Source organism: Falco peregrinus, chromosome 8 (assembly GCF_023634155.1).
Source record: "Falco peregrinus isolate bFalPer1 chromosome 8, bFalPer1.pri, whole genome shotgun sequence".
Taxonomy (NCBI): Eukaryota; Metazoa; Chordata; class Aves; order Falconiformes; family Falconidae; genus Falco; species Falco peregrinus.
In genome coordinates, this window is record NC_073728.1 from 45,673,577 (window position 1) to 45,691,065 (window position 17,489).

Genomic DNA, 17,489 nt, shown 5'->3' on the forward strand with positions numbered 1-17,489 from the left:
CAGAAACTCATCCTGGGGACTTCCCCTCCTCTCCCACAGGGCTCACAACACATGGGGGTTTGGCGGAGCCTTCCTGGGTGAACCCCAAGCAACACAGCCCTGCTGACACAGGGAAGGGAAAGCAGTTGGTAAAGCCATGCCACGGAAGAGGGAAAGGGCCCCCCTGTGCCACCCTGGCGTCACAGGGCTTTGGGGAGCAGTGCCCACTGCTCACCCCAGTGGCAGCTGTGTGACAGGTCCCCAGGGTGTGGAGAGGTGCCAGGGCTGGTGGGGTGGAGTTCCTGCCATCCTCCCCCTCGCCTCTGGACAGGGCACAGCCAGGGGTGTCCCTGCGAGCTGCAATGGGGCAACAATAGGGCTTGGACCCCCCTCCCCAGAGATAAATAGAGAAGGAGGGTCCTTGCACTGCAGAAGGAGATGGGACAGGTGCCAGGGTGGGAAGGAGGGCTGCCAGACAGGAGGAGGTGAAGAGAAAGAGGCAGACAAAGCTGCTTTGTGTAGGGCAGCATCCGGAGGGCGGGGAAAAGGTGACCATGGGGAAGGGGCCTGTGGGTGCCAGATGGGGAAAGAGGCTGGGTTGGCTCCCTCTGATCCCATGGTTCCCAAAGCAGAATGCATGATAGTCCACCGGGGTGCAGGAAGAAAATACTTTTTGTACTGTTAATAAATAAAATACCCCGGGACTACCACCCCCCCTTTTAAAATAGTGGGGTTTTAATCTCTACCCTATTATTTTTAAATTTCTGTTTTAGTTTGTGGTTTACAGTGTACATATTAGCCCAGCAGTACATGCAGGTTATTTATACACCAATAAATGTAGCGGGGGTGTGTGTGTGTGTGCAATCAAAAAATCTGGAGCCCACTGCTCTACGTGATGCTGGTGGGTGCCTCATGTTGTCAGAAACCAGCTATCCTCCCCCACCGCTGCAGCACCCCAGGGCGATGCAGCACTTCTCCCTGCTGAAGCTCATGAGGTCTCTGCTGACCCCTGCAGAGCTTTGGGATGTGCCCACCCCCTAAGTATCAGCCCCATGGCTTCTCTGAGGCCACCCCAGCCTGGCTTTCCTGCATCCCCCTGGTCTCTCTGGTTGGGCCAAGTGCCAATTTTAGACAATTATTTTATCCTGCCTCTTTTTTTCCCATTTTCACAGGACAATAATACAGGCCTCCCACTCCCCAGTTAGCAACTTGTCATTGATGAGCTTATAAAAGTATGCTAAAAAAAACCCCCAAACCAAAACCCCTGAAATTTGACACAAACTAGGGCAATAATCAGGTCTCTGCCCTCATTTTTAAATTATCCCAGCAGTCCCCTGTGTGTCCATGCCTGTGGGGACCAGCTCCTGAAAGCTCCATGGAGTCAGTGCTGGTGGCTGGCCCCATCCCACACCTGCTGCAGCAACAGGGACACCTTGAAGAGGAAAAGGGGCTGGGTAAGAGGCAGAGACATTTTGACACACAGAACTGGTTGATGGCCATGTCCTCCCAAGACCATGCCCATGGGGGGGATGGGGAAGGCAGGGAAGAGGACTGAGGAGGGGGAGGAGGTACTGGTGGCAGCTTGCTGTAGCAGGAGAGGCTGGAGCAGCTCCAGGGGATACACAGGACCCCCTTGGTGATGTCCCACCACCATCTTTCTAAACCATGGCAGCAGGGAGTGGAGCAGAGGCTGCTCCCTAGCACAGGCAGAAGGTAAAGGCAGTGCTGCCTAGGGCAGGGGGGATGGAGCTGACCACAGAGGGATTCAGATGCCCATGGGGTACCTACCATGAGATGCCAGCAGGACTCTAAACTGCTGCAACACGCACTTGGCCCCAGGATGAGGAACACAGCCAGGGCTTGGCTGTCCATGCACAAGGGATGCAGGCTTTCACCCTTGGCTCCAGCCCCATGCACAGATCCAGTTGCAAGGATGAATTCCTCCTGTACCACCAAAACAGGGCTACCAGCACGTGGCAAAGCATTTGTCCCTCCAAGGTGGCCATCTGGGAGAAACTGTCCTTCCTCCCAGCAGAGCAGCGGGGAACGCAGGCTGGCCGATTTCTGGCTCGGTTGACCTCTAAATTCAGCTGGTGGCCTGGCTGGTGCTACTCATATGACAGCAAGGGCAGGAGGACCCCTCCATGGGGGTCACCTGGACAGACACTGCTGTAACAGAGCTGACACACATGTATGTACACCTTTGGGGACAAGAAAGGCTCAAGTGGTGTGACCAGGGCTCTGCTTACTGTTTTATCCCTGGGAAATATCCATCACAGTATTTGGACAGTGAGAGGGGCTCCTGTCCTTGCCAGATCCCCCAACTACCTGGCTTTCAGGCTGGGTGATATTTGGGCAGGGGGGACACCTCCACCCCCGAGCCCACTCCATGCCTGGGCTCTCAGACCAGGTTTGCCAATGTGGATTTGCTGTGGTGAGAACAGGACTTCCAGCCACCTCCTGGGAAGTGGTGGCAGCACCCAGCCCACTGCAGGCAACCGCAGTGCTGCTCCAGCTGCCCACCCCAGCCTGGATGAGGACCCTGTGGCTCAGCGCCACAAGGCTCCAGGTTTGTCTCTGCACCAGCAGAGTTATGATATGGAAGCAAGACCATGTTTTCATACCAAAAAGAGTGTTTATTTCTCCATCTTTTGTACTTACAAACTGTCATGATAACACAGTGCTACCAGAGCACAACTTGCCCACAACTGCAAAGACATGAAAAAAGTCTTTATATTAAGGGAACTGTGACAGGAAAATAAAAGCTCTCAGGTAAGGCGTCAGGCTGGCCCAGGTGCAGCTCATGCATCCCAATTTCTCTTTCAATCCTGCAGCTTTCCAGGGCTGCTAAATGCTGCCACAGGCATTTGGCTGTACAAAGGCAACTCCTACCTGCACTTACCGGACTGGCAGAGCCCGCCATCACCCTGACATGGGGGTGGCACAGCTCTTGGCCCCTCAATGAGCAGTCTGATGCCCCAGGCAGAGTGACCGTTGGCTTAATTATCCTACCTGCCCTTTTTTACTTCCTCATCCCTTCCTGGTTCTAATGGGCTCCTGGTTAGCCAGGTTTGAGTGTGGGGAGTCCCTGGACCACAACCAGCACCATACTGCCCAACCAGCTGCTCAATGCTGAACTGGGGCAACTCTTCTCCCCTCTACAATCAGTGTTTTTCTCTTTCAGGCACAAACCTCATGTATGCAGGCATGCACCTACCTCTTCCCCAGGGCCCATCTGCAGCTGCTTGCTCGCTGTTATTCTCTCCGATTCATGCACCACCGAGTTTGCATGCTGGAGCCGAGCACCTGGGATAGCAGCGAGATAATAGACACGAAGTGCATCTGAAGCAGTGAGCAGGCATTGTGCCCTGCACAAAGAGCTCTGCCGTGCGCAGCTGCTGCCATGATGGGACTGGTGGCCGTGCCACGTGCCACACAGGGCTGCCGGGCTGACCTGGCACAGGAGAACACACTCTCTTAAGCAAGCCCAGCTTTGTATTAGTGCTTCCAACCTGTGATGTGATAACAGGCCCCAGGAACTCCTGAAGTGCTACAAAAAGTAGAATTGTATTATTATTGAACATAAAAGTGCACTAAAACTAAAAGCTGCAAAGCCTTGGTGTGACCCCAGGAGGGACAGTGCTCCCAGTAGTGCTCAGGCAGGCACAAGCTCTCACAGGAAGCCCTGTGCTGGGTCACCCCAGCCATACTGAAAGGTCCCCAGACCCTGCTGCACTGCCAGTGCTGGCTCGCCCCTCCCTGGGTGGCTCTCACAGACCAGAGAGTGCCAACCTGCCTTCTCTCCAAGAGCATTCCCAGCCACTCTGTTTCTTTCTCTACACTCCTGGTACCCCAGCTCGTACCTGGGCTGGGATCAGTTGGCCTCCTCCTCCTGCAGGGAAGTGACAGCAGCCAAGCTGCATGCTGGTCCCAGATGATGCTGGGCTGTTATGGATCACTCCATGACTTCAACATTACAAAGATTTTAAATTAGAACAAGAAAACAACTCAATGCCTAGAATGCATGAGCTGGGGCAGAACCATCCCCACTGTAAACTATTGCACCAAGAGCCAGCACCCTGCAAGACAAGACCCTGGGTCCCTGCTTTGGTACCCCAGCACTGATCCACGTGCAGGGAGGGCTGTGGTTTTACTCTGTCCCTGCCTTTCTGCCCAGTCTGCTCCAGCACGAGAACTGCAGATGATGTTGTTCCCTTTGATTGAAGCCTTTGACCCTTCAGTTGTCTCCAGGGACAGACTAAAGATCAGACAGGACAGCTAAAACAACACAAAATGGCACAAACAGCCCCAAGAGCAAGAAGGAAAATAAATTATCCTTCATAGCCATGCACAGATCCCAGAATGAAACTTTACTTACTGAAAGCTCTCGCAGGTCCAGCAGTGCTCTGTCTTTATCCAGGGGCAATGTCTAGCTCGAGCAGCTGATGATCACCACCGTCTCCTCAATGATGCCTCCAACTCTTGTCATTTCGCAGGCTTTGCTGGTTTTGCTTGGTTCTGAAAACAAGGCATCGTTAAAAACAGGGGAGAAGCACCTTCAGGCCACCTCTGGTACAGACCACCTTCTTCTGTGGCAGTGGCCACAGCTGGCTGAGCTGGAGGAGCTACCTGACCTCAGGATACTGGGGAATCGAGAAGTTCCCACCATGAGGTCACGGGCTGCAAAATGCACCACATTAAGGGTTCAGGCAACCACCTGTCTTCCCCCCTTCCTGAGAGAGCAGGCGTAGCTCCTGACAGGCAACACCATGACCCGGCTGGGACTCCAGACCTCAGGACACCCCTCCTTAGGAGGCCCCTGCACAGCCCGTGGGAGAGGACAGCGGCAGTGTAAGGGAGGATACTGCCTGCCAGGCTCTTGTGGGGTTGTGCTGGCAGAGAACTTGAGCCCCCCAAATCCCCCCATGCTCTGCACTTTGGCCTTATACCTTTACGCCCGGCATTGCCTTCCAGATGCAGCCAAACACTGGTGTCCCAGTAACAAGGCTCAGGGAGCAACTACCCTTAAGAAGCCTTTATAGCTTAAAGCCCAAGCTCATCCAGCTCATGACGTTACACTCAAGACACCATCCCTGAATTAGAGCAGCTGCAGAGCACCGGCCGGCACTAGGGCACTCAGTGGAAGAGGGCACAGGATGAGCGTGGCCGGCTGAGCACCACCACCGGCACAGCCACAGGCAGGCACCGGCACAGCCACGCAGCACTGCCTGCACAAGCTCCTGCCTTCAGTGTCTCACAAAATGTATTTTTACGATTGGGAGGGGACAGCAGAAGGGAGGAGACCTGCTCAGGAATATAAAGTAGCAGCTGAATTACCGCCCAGACACTGCAGGCATGAGAAATTAACTCTTTCAGGACTGAAAACCTTTCATGTTGTCACCCTAGCTCCTGAAATACCAAGGGCAGACAAAGGAAACTGTGCAAAGGAGAGAAGTTGTAGGCTCCTGCACAGGATTTACAAGACTTTTGCAAACCCTGCTAAATAGCCAGCACAAACCCAGCACCCCTCTCTCACTCTCTCACCCCCAAAACTGCCCCTCACCTCTCCTTGTTGCATCTGCCTCTCCCTGCCCCACTCCCCAGACACAGCCCCACACAGAGTCCCTTTGACCAGCAGTGCAGCAGGCAGGAGACATCACTTCTGGGTATTTCCTCCACCCGCCCAAACCAGAAAAGGAAGAGAAACGTGGGCTGTGCACAGAAGACAGCTAGGGCAGCACTTCTGCCCTGTGCACAGCGGGTCTGATGCAGACAGATCACGCACAGAGCCTGGCCGGGAAGGGACTGACTCCAAACCCAGACATCGACCATCTCCCTTCCCCTTCCAGGTCTGCTGGCAGGGCGGGCATTTTTTGGTGCTGGACCCTGATGTGTGGACACTGTGTGGGTGCTGCTGGTGGGTCAGCGCCTACGGGTAGTCTCAGGTTGCTGCTGCTGGGTTGCATGAGAACTGCCCTCCCATCTCTGTCCTGCAGTGAGTGGGGATGAAGCATTTGGTTTGCTCAGACAACACAGGGAGCATTCAGAGCTGCCAGGCTTTGTGCACTGATCCCCTCGGGGCTACAGCAGAAAGCAGGGGGGGGTGAGAGATGTCCCCCCAGCTGCCAGCTGGACTGTAGTGTAGCTAGAGAGAGCTGAAAGAAAGCAGGAGTCTGTACTCAATGCACCGCTTGTCCTCTGTTCTCTGCAAACCCTCCTTTGATCCAGCAGCCCCTTCTCCCCAGGCGCTCGCCCTGCACCCAGGCTCTCCCACATCCCCCAAGCCCTCCCCCGAGCCCCAACCCGCAGCAGCAGTTTCTCACTCCTCTGGGCAGAGCCACGCTCCTCCCGCAGCCCGGCTCTCGCCCAGACCAAACCCCTTCGCAGCACAGCATGAACCCAGGAGACTGCTCCCTCCCTCCACCTCTGCTCCAAGAACTCCCTCATGCCCCCGCTGACACTCTCTCATCTTTTTCAACCAGTGAATTTTCTCACATCCTCCCACCTTTTTCTTCCATAAATGTATTCAGCTGCTTTTTTTAACCCATATAAACCATAAGCATCTGTAACATCCTGTAAAGAGGAGGGCTGTGAAACTACAGCTTGGCATTTAAGCCTGCCCCTCCCAGCTTCATTCAAGCTCTCACAGAAGAGACACAAACATCTCCAGTGTATAATTTCATATGCCTCCTCCATGTTCCTTTTCTGAATTAAGCAGCTCCATGTCTATCCGGTTACCCTTGCTCCCTCCCTCTGCAACCTTACCTAGCTCATGGTGGCCCTCCTCAGGCAGGGGAGCCAGAACTGCAGGCAGCGCAGCACATTTAAAACAAAAAAAGCCACTGCAGTGGTTGCTTTTCCCTCTTCTCCTTCCTTTCCCAGGGACTTCTAGATCTCAGAGGGAGCTTTTGGGTTTTAACTTCAGCCACGGACACCCCACACATCCCATGTTTCACTCCAAGTAGTAACAGACAGCTCAGAGAATCCCCATGGATGTTAAAAGGAAAAGGCACACAGGGTAAGACAGCCGCTTCAAGATGCTATAAGCCACCAAGCACCCAGTAAGGTCCCTCTGCAGCCCCTTCACAGTTAGTCTTTTGTTTTTGACTACCGAAATATTGTCAGAAATACTCCTATTACTCACAGTTTTCCTGATGTACCTTTCCCCCTGCCTTTTAGCCTGTTAAAATAATGGGTTAGCAGTTTGGTAGGAATCTCCCCTCTCATCCCACAGGAGCTTAGCTTCCTTAAGAGACTGCAAGAGACCCCTTTGGAAATCAAGGTGGGCTTTATCAAATGGCTTCTTATGCCATCGTCATCAGCAGCAGGACAAATGGAAAACTCCAGAGCTACTGAACATTAATAGTATTTTGAGCAATGAGGACTTCTGGCTTGACCAAGGGATCTTTGGGCTGGAAACCCATGCCCAAATATACTACTTCTGGTCATTCCCAGCAGATCTGATTTGAGATTGCAGTGGCTTTACAGAAAACTGGCAAAACATTTGAGGAAGACTCAGAAATTACTGCCTCCTCCCATGATACACAGATTTTTTGCCCTGGCATGATTGCACCGACTGGCAAAAGCTTCAGCCTGCCCTGCTTTCCTGGCTCAGTTTGGGTTAGCACTACCTGGGCTAAAGGTGATCATCATCTTCTGTCCCACAAACCAGGCAACAGCCTGAGCAATGGGACAAGGGGTAACATGTATGCTCTGTGCACCACAGCTTCATCCTGTCTGAGAAAGAAGAGTCCCCTTGCATCCAGCCTGGCTCAGCCCTTGCTCTCTTTCCTTTAGATGCCTGGTCAGCAGTGTAATTTGTGATTCATTTTCTGCCTTAACTTGCTGTGTGGTGGGGAGCAGATGGCATACATATGACATCGAGGTGACAGAAAAGGACACTAGTTGAATTACTCCAACCACAAACCAATTCTGAATCATGTGGCTGAAGCTCTGAGGGTAGGACAAGCACTGAGCCAGGCTGGAGAAGGACACTGAGCTATTGTGTACGTGCCCTGCTGTGGTCCGCACGCCTTCCTCAATGAGCTGGCTGCAGCACTCCCCTTTTGCTGACCTCGCTCCCCCACAACGGGTCCTTTAAGCTATTAAGCAGAAGCCCAGTGGCTTTTCCCATTCCTTTACAGTCTAGGGATGGAGCTGCTCAAGGCTGAATAGACACAGCTGCCAGGGCAGGACAGGAGTCAGAGCTCAGAGCTGACAAGGCTCACATGCTGAGCTCCTGTCTTCCTTGGCAGCCGTGACGAGGGATGGAGAAATGGCCTGACAACTGGTGATGGAGAAAGACAATATGTCCCATTGGGAGAGCTCCTGGGGACCACAAAGCATCAGACAGGAGGTTCATGGGGAGGAGGACTTGGAGAAGCACCAGCTCCAGCAGGACCCTCCACAAACGCACATACTCAGGGCACGCCGTGGCAATGCCAAAACCAGCACAGGCTTGGGACCTGGTGTGGGTTAACCCCAGTGGGCAGCTCAGCCCCCTCCACAGCTGCTTGCTCACTCCCCCCAGCAGGAAGGGGGGCAGAACTAGAAGGGTAAGGGTTGAGACAAAGGCAGTTTAACAGGTAAAGCAACAGCTGAGTGTGCAAGCAAAGCAAAATAAGGAATTAGTTCACCACTTTCCACCAGCAGGCAGGTGTGTTCAGCCATTTAGTGGCTGGTCATGTTTAGCTGCCCACTGGGGTTAAATCACAACAGGACCACACAGACACCACACTGCACTGAAATCAGCTTCTGAAAAGAGCAAAAAGGGGGAAGACCCAGAGGGTAGGGCAAGGAAATCCCACAGTAACAGGCAGAGTTCAGGCTCATGTGCCTGGTAAATAGACCCCGCTCCCCAGCTCCTACCCCTGTGAGCGTGGCATAAGGGCAGCCCTCTTGGCCCTTACACCCTGTAGGCACTGAGCCAGGGCTGCTTGTTTTTGCAGGTGTGGAAAGGGAAATCCTCCCCCTCCAAGGGAAGCTGGGTCTGAAATAGCTGCAAAGGCAGTGAGAGTCCTCTTAGGGTTTTGATTACAGCAGGAGAGCTTCCTACGATCAGAGCACACAGTGGTCCTCTGGGAAAGGGCCAGAGGGGTGAAACCAAATCAGGGGGATGTCAATGGGACACAGGACATGTTGTCACCAACAGCCGAGGTGGCGTACGGGAGCATGCATGGTGCTGCACGTAGGTCATACGTACCTACAGGTTTTGGGCTGCAGCCGCTCACAGCCATGGTCCCATTACCAGTGGAGGACCGTGGGCACCCTGTGTGTCCAACAGCACCAAGACATGTCTGCCACGCAGACACCAAGCAAGGGGCAGCAAGGCTACGCTAACCACGCATTAGCCTTGGACCCTACTGAAGCCAAAAGGCAGAAGAGTCTGTTAAAGTACTTTAAGTCCCTGCCCTTCTCTGCATGTAAAAGATGAACAAACATCCCACTGCTACCGTAGGCTGCTGGAACGGAGTTGGAGGTTTCTCTCCACACTTCTCCTGACCTTCCTCCTCCTATATGTGAAACAGAAAAGTTGTAGTTTTGTCTCTTTTACATCTCTACTCTCGTTTCCTTTTTCCAAATGCTTGGCTGAGAGATCTTCCTCCCCCACTCTTCTAGTCTGGTCACTGGCTCACGGCCACTTCTGTGGCACAGATCTAGCACCATGTGTCCTCACTCCCACTTTGAGTCCTGTTTTTCTTTGCTTTCTTTTCCACCGTGAGTATATCACATCCCCTCTGCACAGAATCTCCCATACAGGGACCACTTTCAACAGTGCATAAGCTGCTCTAACATTTCTTCACACTGCTTGCCTCAAACCCTGTCATTCCTGAACCTGTTTCCAAGCTGTCTCCTTTTCCAAACCCTCCTGATCTCTCTACTTGTGCCTAACATGGCACAAGTCCCTTCTTTCTATCTTTTCTTATAGCTGCTGGCACTGGGGGTATCTCCATATATCCCCCAACCACCTCGATTCTTTCAAGCTCTTTGGAAGCCTTTCTCGCAGAAGTGTAACAGTCCCGTCTTGATGACACTCATGGATGTAAAAGGTATGAGTCTGCTTCCTCAGCCTGGAAGAAGACTTTAGTAGGGTCTGTAGCAACAGGACAAGGGGTAATGGTTTTTAAACTAAAAGAAGGTAGATTCAGACTAGATAGAAGTTTTTTATGATGAGGGTGGTGAAACATGGAGCAGGTTGTCCAGACAGGTGGTAGATGCCCCATCCCTGGAAACACTGAAGGTCAGGTCAGACAGGGCTCTGAGCAACTTAACCTATTTGAAGATATCCCTGCTTATTGCAGGGGGTTTGGATTAGACGCGCCTTTAAAGGTCCCTTCCAACCCAAACCATTATATGACTATAATTCTAAGGAAAAGTCTGGCATCCTGGTCCACATCCCTGGGCAGAAGAACAGACGATGGCAGGTGGGAATGCACAGCAAAAGGTGCTGTGTAAGCCAGCACAAATGGAGGACTGGAAAAGCTATTTTGAATATGGATTAAAAGAACGTAACATGTCAGCAACTGCAGCAATACCAGCTGGGTATGTGAACCATGCCATGGTTTCCTTGACAGCTGAGAGGAAGGAACAAACACCAAGTACAAGTAGTAGGCACCATCTTTCTCCTTCCCTTACCAGCCGCAGAGCTCCCTGTGGGAAGAGGTGCAGAAGTGGCCCAGCCTGGTGAGCAGCACCTACCCTGCCACACTCCCCAGCTCCAGTGGGACAGGCTGCTGGACTGCAAAGCTTCCTGTAAAACATCCATCGCTCCAGCCCCACTAGCCACCTGCAAAGAAAACACAGGACCCTGTGACACTGACGTGGCAGGAACAGGGAACGGAGCCCTGCATCTGGACTCCTTCACAGTGGCTCTGTGAGCAGCAGCCTCACACCCTGCTCTGCCACAGATGGATCAGGGAAAGAGACAATAAATATTCCATGTCCTGTTCCTCCATGTCTCAGGTATGGGGTAAAATCCAGCAGATCTTCACTCTGTATATGCTTTGAGAGAATGTTTGTGTGCCCCATGGGTATGATGGGGGTGGGAAGGCATCCACCTCCCCCGCTCTGAATGGAAGGGAACGGATTAGGACCCAGACTGCCTGGCAACACGTTTCTCTTGGGGAGGAGGGTGGGGGCTGGCTCCGCCAGGATTTTTTGGGCATGCTGTCTAAAGCCTTTTGCTTCTTTAGAGATCCCAGCTGTTGGGTTTTTTGCTGCTAATGGAGGCTTCTCCAGCTCCTCCGCTGATCTCCCCCAGGGTCTTCTCCTTCTCTGCTTGGCTCAATGGCTCAGTTGTCTCCTTGCACCTCTCCAATGAGCATCCCCCCAGGCTGCTAATGCCACCCTGCCCTCTAATCTCCCTTTCACTCCCGTGATGGTGCTCAGGCCACTAAGGAGATTAGCCTGGCCTCAGCTGCTCACCCTCCTTAGCAACAGGGGTGTCACCCCCCTCAGGGAGCCATGTGCAGGGGTGACACATGTGCTGCCACACACCCCCGCCCCCCCCCCCGTGGCAGTGCATTTTTGATGCCCTCTCCTGTCCAGCCACAGACCCAGAGGAGGTGCCCGAGCCACAGCACAGGATGAGATGTGCTGGGATCGGGCACTGGTAGGACATTCCACCCCCGCCTCCCAAGCTGGGAATCTGGGACACCGCACCCATCCTTGCCTATCGTCCCCTGTCGGTGTGGGATTCTCCCAAGCTTGAAAACGAGAGGGCCAGGACACCCAGGCAGGAGTCTGAGCTCCCCTGCACCCCATCCCCGTCCCTGCCCCCCCCCCCCCCCGGCACAGCCCTGTGCTCGTTCATCACAGAAGCAGATTTTAAAACGCCATTAACCCCCCAGCCCACAACAAACTGCACGTTCCCGCTGCCTCTGCGGAGCCGGAGCGGGGGGAGGGGGGGGGCCGCAGGCCCAGCGCACTCACCGCAGCCTCCCAGCGGCGCGGCACCGAGGGGGTTAACGCCGGGCGCTCGGGCTCGCCGCAGGTCGCCGTTCCCGTGACAACGGCTCCCGGAGAAACCCGGAGCTGCGCAATCCCGTTAAACCTCTGCGACAGGCTGCGCGTGCCGCCCGCACAGGCTGCCACCTGCCGGCAACACCAGCGCCCCAGCCCGGCGAGCGGGGGGGAGCTGGGCCGTGAAACTTGGCTACCAGGCCCGGGCTTGGGGCTAGTGAAGGGGGCTGTAAGGACGGAGGGTGCAGGTATACACCCCACAAGTCACCAGAGCCTTGGGGAGCTCCTAGGAGGGCCACAGCACTGGGACTTTGGCTGGCAGAGATGCTCCTCGGAGCAAACCAGTCCAAATTCACCTGTGGGGGCTCTCAGTTTCCAGAGCAGGTTTGAGTGACAGCAGTAAGCCGCTGGCATCTCTTAGGGCTTTCTAGTTTCTTACCCTTACCCATCCACTTGTGCCAAGCCCAAGTGGAGGGTCTGCACTGCTCCAAAGGGTCTCTGAGGATGAGACAGGGTGGTGGCCCAATGGGAACATCAGACTGAACTCAGCCCAAGCCAGACAAAGGGACAGGAAGGCTGAGGAAGGGTGCTGTGACACTGATGGTTAGGGTCCCTGCCTCACCTCTGTGCTTCAGTTACTGCCCCTCCAGCTTTAGCATACTCAAGGATTTCTAAAAACCCTTGGTACTTTACCTGATTTGAGAAGTTTGGGCTTTTCCCTTTCCATGCTTCCACTGCTGCTTGCAATAGGAAAGGGCATTTGGAGAAGGTAAGTAGGAAGTTAGGGAGGTGTTACACATTTAAGGTGATGCTCCTGGTGTCAGAGCTCAACAAATGCATTCCTGCTGTGGGTAAGCAAAGCAGTACTGGGTTTAGTCAGGTCTCACACAAAAGGCTCTGTGGGTGCTGGGCAAACAGGGCTCTCAGACTCCGGAGACCCTAAGCAGTTACTGCTCCTCGCGTGGGAAGTGGTCCAGGAGAGAACAGACACTATGCCTTGAGGGGAAGCTCACACAACAGCACAGAAACAACCCATTCCCACGTGCCTGTTGCTGGGGCTCAGTGACCTTAGATGAGGGAACACAGTGTCCAGGCTTGCTATAATAAAGCTTATTATACAATATATAATATCTCTCTCTCACAATACATAAACCTTATTATGCAATAAGGCTCCTACATCTGAAGCTGATTACAGGACTGCACAGCCACAGGTATTTATTTGTTGGGTCTTCCCCCAAGCTGTACCTTAAGTTGCTCCCCTGCACTCCTGGGTTCAGAGGTGCAGCCTTTCCTTCCATTTGCAAGTGCTGCTGAGTCACTTGTATCCTGGGAAAGCATCTCTCCTCTGCTGGGGGAAGGGTGGGGCCGGAAGCAAGCAGGGGGCAAACAGTGCCACTTTCATCCTGCCTCATCGTCTAACTCCATCACCAGGTACAGGAGGGAAAACAGACACAGTGACTCAGCAGCAGGAGCCCTGGAAACCCTGGCATCTGCAGGAGCCAGGGGAACCCAAAGGGGCTGTGGATGAAAGCTGACACAGAAAGAAAATACTCTTTTTGAGCTACAATTGCTGGCACAGCTGCTGGCCAGACCCCCTTCTGAAAACTGAAACATGCCAGCAAGGGGATGGAAATCATTAACTTGTTAATTTGTGTGATTTAACCATTTCCACGATTTAACTGTTTCCACCTCCCCCTGCCCCTTGAACAAGCTCAGATTTCTTAAGATTTCCAGCACCCCAATGCTGCAGTGCCTGAGGCTCCCCCAGAGCAGCAGGCAGGGGTTGAGAGAACCACTAACAGAAGACAGGGCTCCATCTCCTCTCTTCACATGCTTTTAAAGGCAGAAGCCATAACATATACATTTTCTGCAGGAGTACATCTCCGGGAAGGAAGCCAAACAGCACCCAAGAGAAACCCAGAGCAGTTTGATGCTCCTTTCAAAGCGCAGAGGCTCAGGAAGCCATGGCCTCAGAACGGAACGGGAAAAAAAACCCCAAGTCTTGCAAATAAAGCAGTTGGCTGAAAACTACAGGATAGTCTAGGAACGATGATGAAGCAGGGTGGGGACCTCTGTCAGGAGGAGCTGGGACACAACCCTACTAGACACTGAGCATGCATTTAGCGGGCTGGCTAGTTTTGCTGTGGCAAGCCAAGCCCTTGGGGTTCTGGGACTCAGCTATAGCAACAGTGTGGGTCTGCAGCCTTATCTGTGTGTGCTCTGGATCAGGACCACCTTGTCAGAGGCAGCAAAGCAGTGGGAGGGAGGAATAGGAGAGCTTGCAAAGCATCTCACTGCGGGAGTTCAAGCTGCCAGGAGGAGGGGGAGTGTTTCAGGAAACCCAGAGAGGCAGGAAATCAAGAGAGAGGGACAGTAATTGAGTCCGTATGTTGGAAGGGAAGAATGCATCTGGTAGCGGGGAGCAGGCTAAGGGAGAAAAAAGTCCATGCAGTGGGGACGGTACAGGGCACTCGCAGAGTCACATTAACCTCCTGGACCACACAGAAGGCTGAATTCAGACTAATCACAAATGCTGAGACAGGTCACTTGTCACTTCTGTAAGCTTTCAGGTCTGTGTCTACAGCAGCTACAGGTTCAGGAAGCTTCCAACCTTAAACTCATTAACATCTTAATGTAACAGGTAACATTGCAAAAAGGTGAAGGAAATAGCTGTTTTATTACAAAGTGACAGGGTTAGATCTACATCCATGTCCCTGAGCGTGCACGGAGCTAGAAAGGAAAGTGGACAACAGTAACATCAGAACATGGTTTTGCCATTCATTGGGCAGCGTCAGGAGGGATGCCAGGTCCGCTCTTCTCCCAGAAAGCTGGACAGCTTTGGTGCAGGAGTACCTGCTATTGTAGGATTCACTCACTTTGAGGTAAGGGTACAGATGGGGTGATGAATGAGCAACCTGAGTCCGCACAGTCATCGCTAGGCTAGCCCACAGAGGCTGTCCCACTGCTTTAGGGACGCCCAGGTTCCAGCTACAGCACTGGGAAAGCTCATAAGACTGTTTATGGCCTCTCCTCCTCCCCCCTTTGAAAACACATTTGTAAAGAAATCTGAAATGTATGTGGTTGCAATAGAGGAGCCTAACACCAGACGCCTGCATTTGGGAAGGGGGAGTAGAGCTCTGACACTACACCGAAAACAAGGCATCCCAAGAAAACAAGGGAGGAGACAGAATGCAGGACTACAGCACTGAATGGCCATACAGGGTTTTGCTGTGTTGTGCAATTTGCTGCATTTTATATAGGCAAAAAGCCTCTTAAGAAGGCCCTTAGGTTTGGCAATGTTCTCTGTACCTTAGTAGGCTTTGCCTATCACTGAAGATATGACTTGTCCAACACCTAAGTTTAAAGCTCTGTAGGCAAACCTGCTAATTGCTGCTCTCAGGACTTACCCCCTCAGTAAAGAAGAGAGTAATTTGCACTCCCGTTGTCCTAAGCCTCCAACCCCTGTCCCATTCATGTTGCCCCTGTCCCTGTCTACCTGTCCCACTCATGTTGTCCCAAGCCTCCACCCCTGGGAATTCAGCTGCAGAGCATTTCTTTCTTCACCTGTAGCTCTCCACACACATTATTAGTAGAGCTTTGCATCTAGTCCAAACCGTCTGCTGTCCCAAACACCCAATTGTATCTCAGGCCTGCATTCATGTCTACCAGTTCTTCCCGCTGCTGTCACTCCTGCTGCTTCTTCTCTGCCTCCTCTTTCATGAGCTTTGCATGGCATATCATCTGTATCATGCTGCTTCTGATTCTCTGTGACAGCTCACTGCAGAACAGGAGGAACAGCTGCTTAGGGGCTGCAGTATGGTTGGGTAGGGGAAAAAAAACCACACAAAAGCAGTTAACAACCCTCTTTGGAAGAGGAGTAAGAAAATGGCACATCTGGGCAATGAAGGGAACACCTCAGAATTAAGAGGAGAAAAGGACATCTTGCTCACCAGAAACCTGTTTCTAAAGTTACTCAGTTCTATGAAGATGCTATCAACAGCCAGTTTCTGGGGGTCAAACAGAAAGTACTGGCCCAGTACAGTATAGAGGTCCTCTGTGTCTGAGTACATCATTTGCAACTTCTCATATTGTGTCTTGGCATCCTTAACAAAGCTGTGAAACCCCGAAGTCAAGGACCATAAACCAAACATCAGGCAGAAAACATCAGAATAAGCAACAAACCAGAGTACGCAACATTCAGCCTCATCTGTACTTCCTCTCTACTCAAAGGTTTCAGCAGTAGCACAGATGCCACTGTCACCAGACCATGATGCTGACATGAACCCAGCCTAATCTGCTCAGCATTTGGGTGACACTTACACCTTCTACGCCAAAGGCAAAATGAAGGAATATGCAGCTGGCAAAGAAGCATCATCTTGCTTATGCTCCACCTCACAGGCAAGATGGCAGCCTCATGGCACACATCTGTAAGCACCTCCTGCAAAAGCAATTTCATGGTATAGCCCCAGCTGCTCAAAGCCCATCACAACACTGTAACACCCAGCACCTCAGAGTGCCCTTGGCAGGCACACAGAACTCCCAGCAAACCACGAACCTTGAATCAGTCCAGAAACCTCAGCAATACAGTCAGGTAACTCACTTTTAGACAACTGAACAGAGCAGCAATCCCTTTGGCCAAAGTTGTCAAGGAGGCTCAGAATGACAGGGATCCCCTGCTGACGACAAACAGCATCCCTGCAGCACTGCAAGAACCCCCCACAGCTGCAGAGGAACACTCTGTGGTCTGCACCACAACAGAAAGGCCTTTTCCCACATAACAGACCCTTCTACTCTCTCCCTCTCTCTCTCTGCAGACTTTGCTGACCACGAGTCCCTTCTGCCATAGCTCACATCCACTCTGAAACATTTTTCTTCCTAAGAGCAAAAGGATATTATAATTTTTTCCCCCAGTTTTGTCATTCTCATCTGTATCAGCTGGGAAGTTCAGAATATTACATTGCACATTCAAAAAATCTGTTCTTTTGTCACATTTAAGCTTTTCTTCAAGTTCTCAGCAGACACTGGGGCGGGGGGAGGAAGACAGGAAAACAGAGAAGGACATTCCTAAAATATTTGCTTTAAGCAGAAGCATAGTTTCTACCCTGCAACTGTCATCAGGACTCCAGACATACCCCCTTGACAATCCTTCTTACCTCACTGCCAGAAGCGTGGCTCTCCCCCCTGTTTAGACCCAGGCAAATCTCCCCTGCACACTGGTAATTAACTGCTTCAGGCAACATCTCAGTGCTCCCTCAGCAGCGGATCTCCCAGGAAATATGGTCCTTTCTGCTCCTGGATGGTGTGTGTGCTCAGACCAAGGGCAAAGCTCACTCATGCATACACTCATGTGCGTTACACAGGCAGCTGAGAGGGCTGAGCAGCATAAATACAAACCAAGCCAGCACCACGGTTCTCCCCCGTTTTTTACAGTATTTTGGTATGGGGGACACACACAACAGGAAACGTCTGCATGCTTTAACGATTTCTTTGGACCTATTGTTTAAAGCTCTTTAAAGACCAACAGCCCCAGAGAAGGGTGCAAAGACAGG

At 52.5% G+C, this 17,489-nt stretch overlaps 1 long non-coding RNA gene across 1 annotated transcript; it reads right to left on the reverse strand.

Annotated features, from left to right (window-relative positions):
* Positions 1-1,932: 1,932 nt before the first annotated feature.
* On the reverse strand, positions 1,933-17,084 carry LOC114010762 (uncharacterized). The gene is made up of 3 exons (XR_003552400.2): positions 11,911-17,084; positions 10,678-10,765; positions 1,933-4,497 (listed from the first exon to the last, which is right to left on the reverse strand). It is a non-coding gene; the product is annotated as an uncharacterized LOC114010762 (long non-coding RNA).
* Positions 17,085-17,489: the final 405 nt, after the last annotated feature.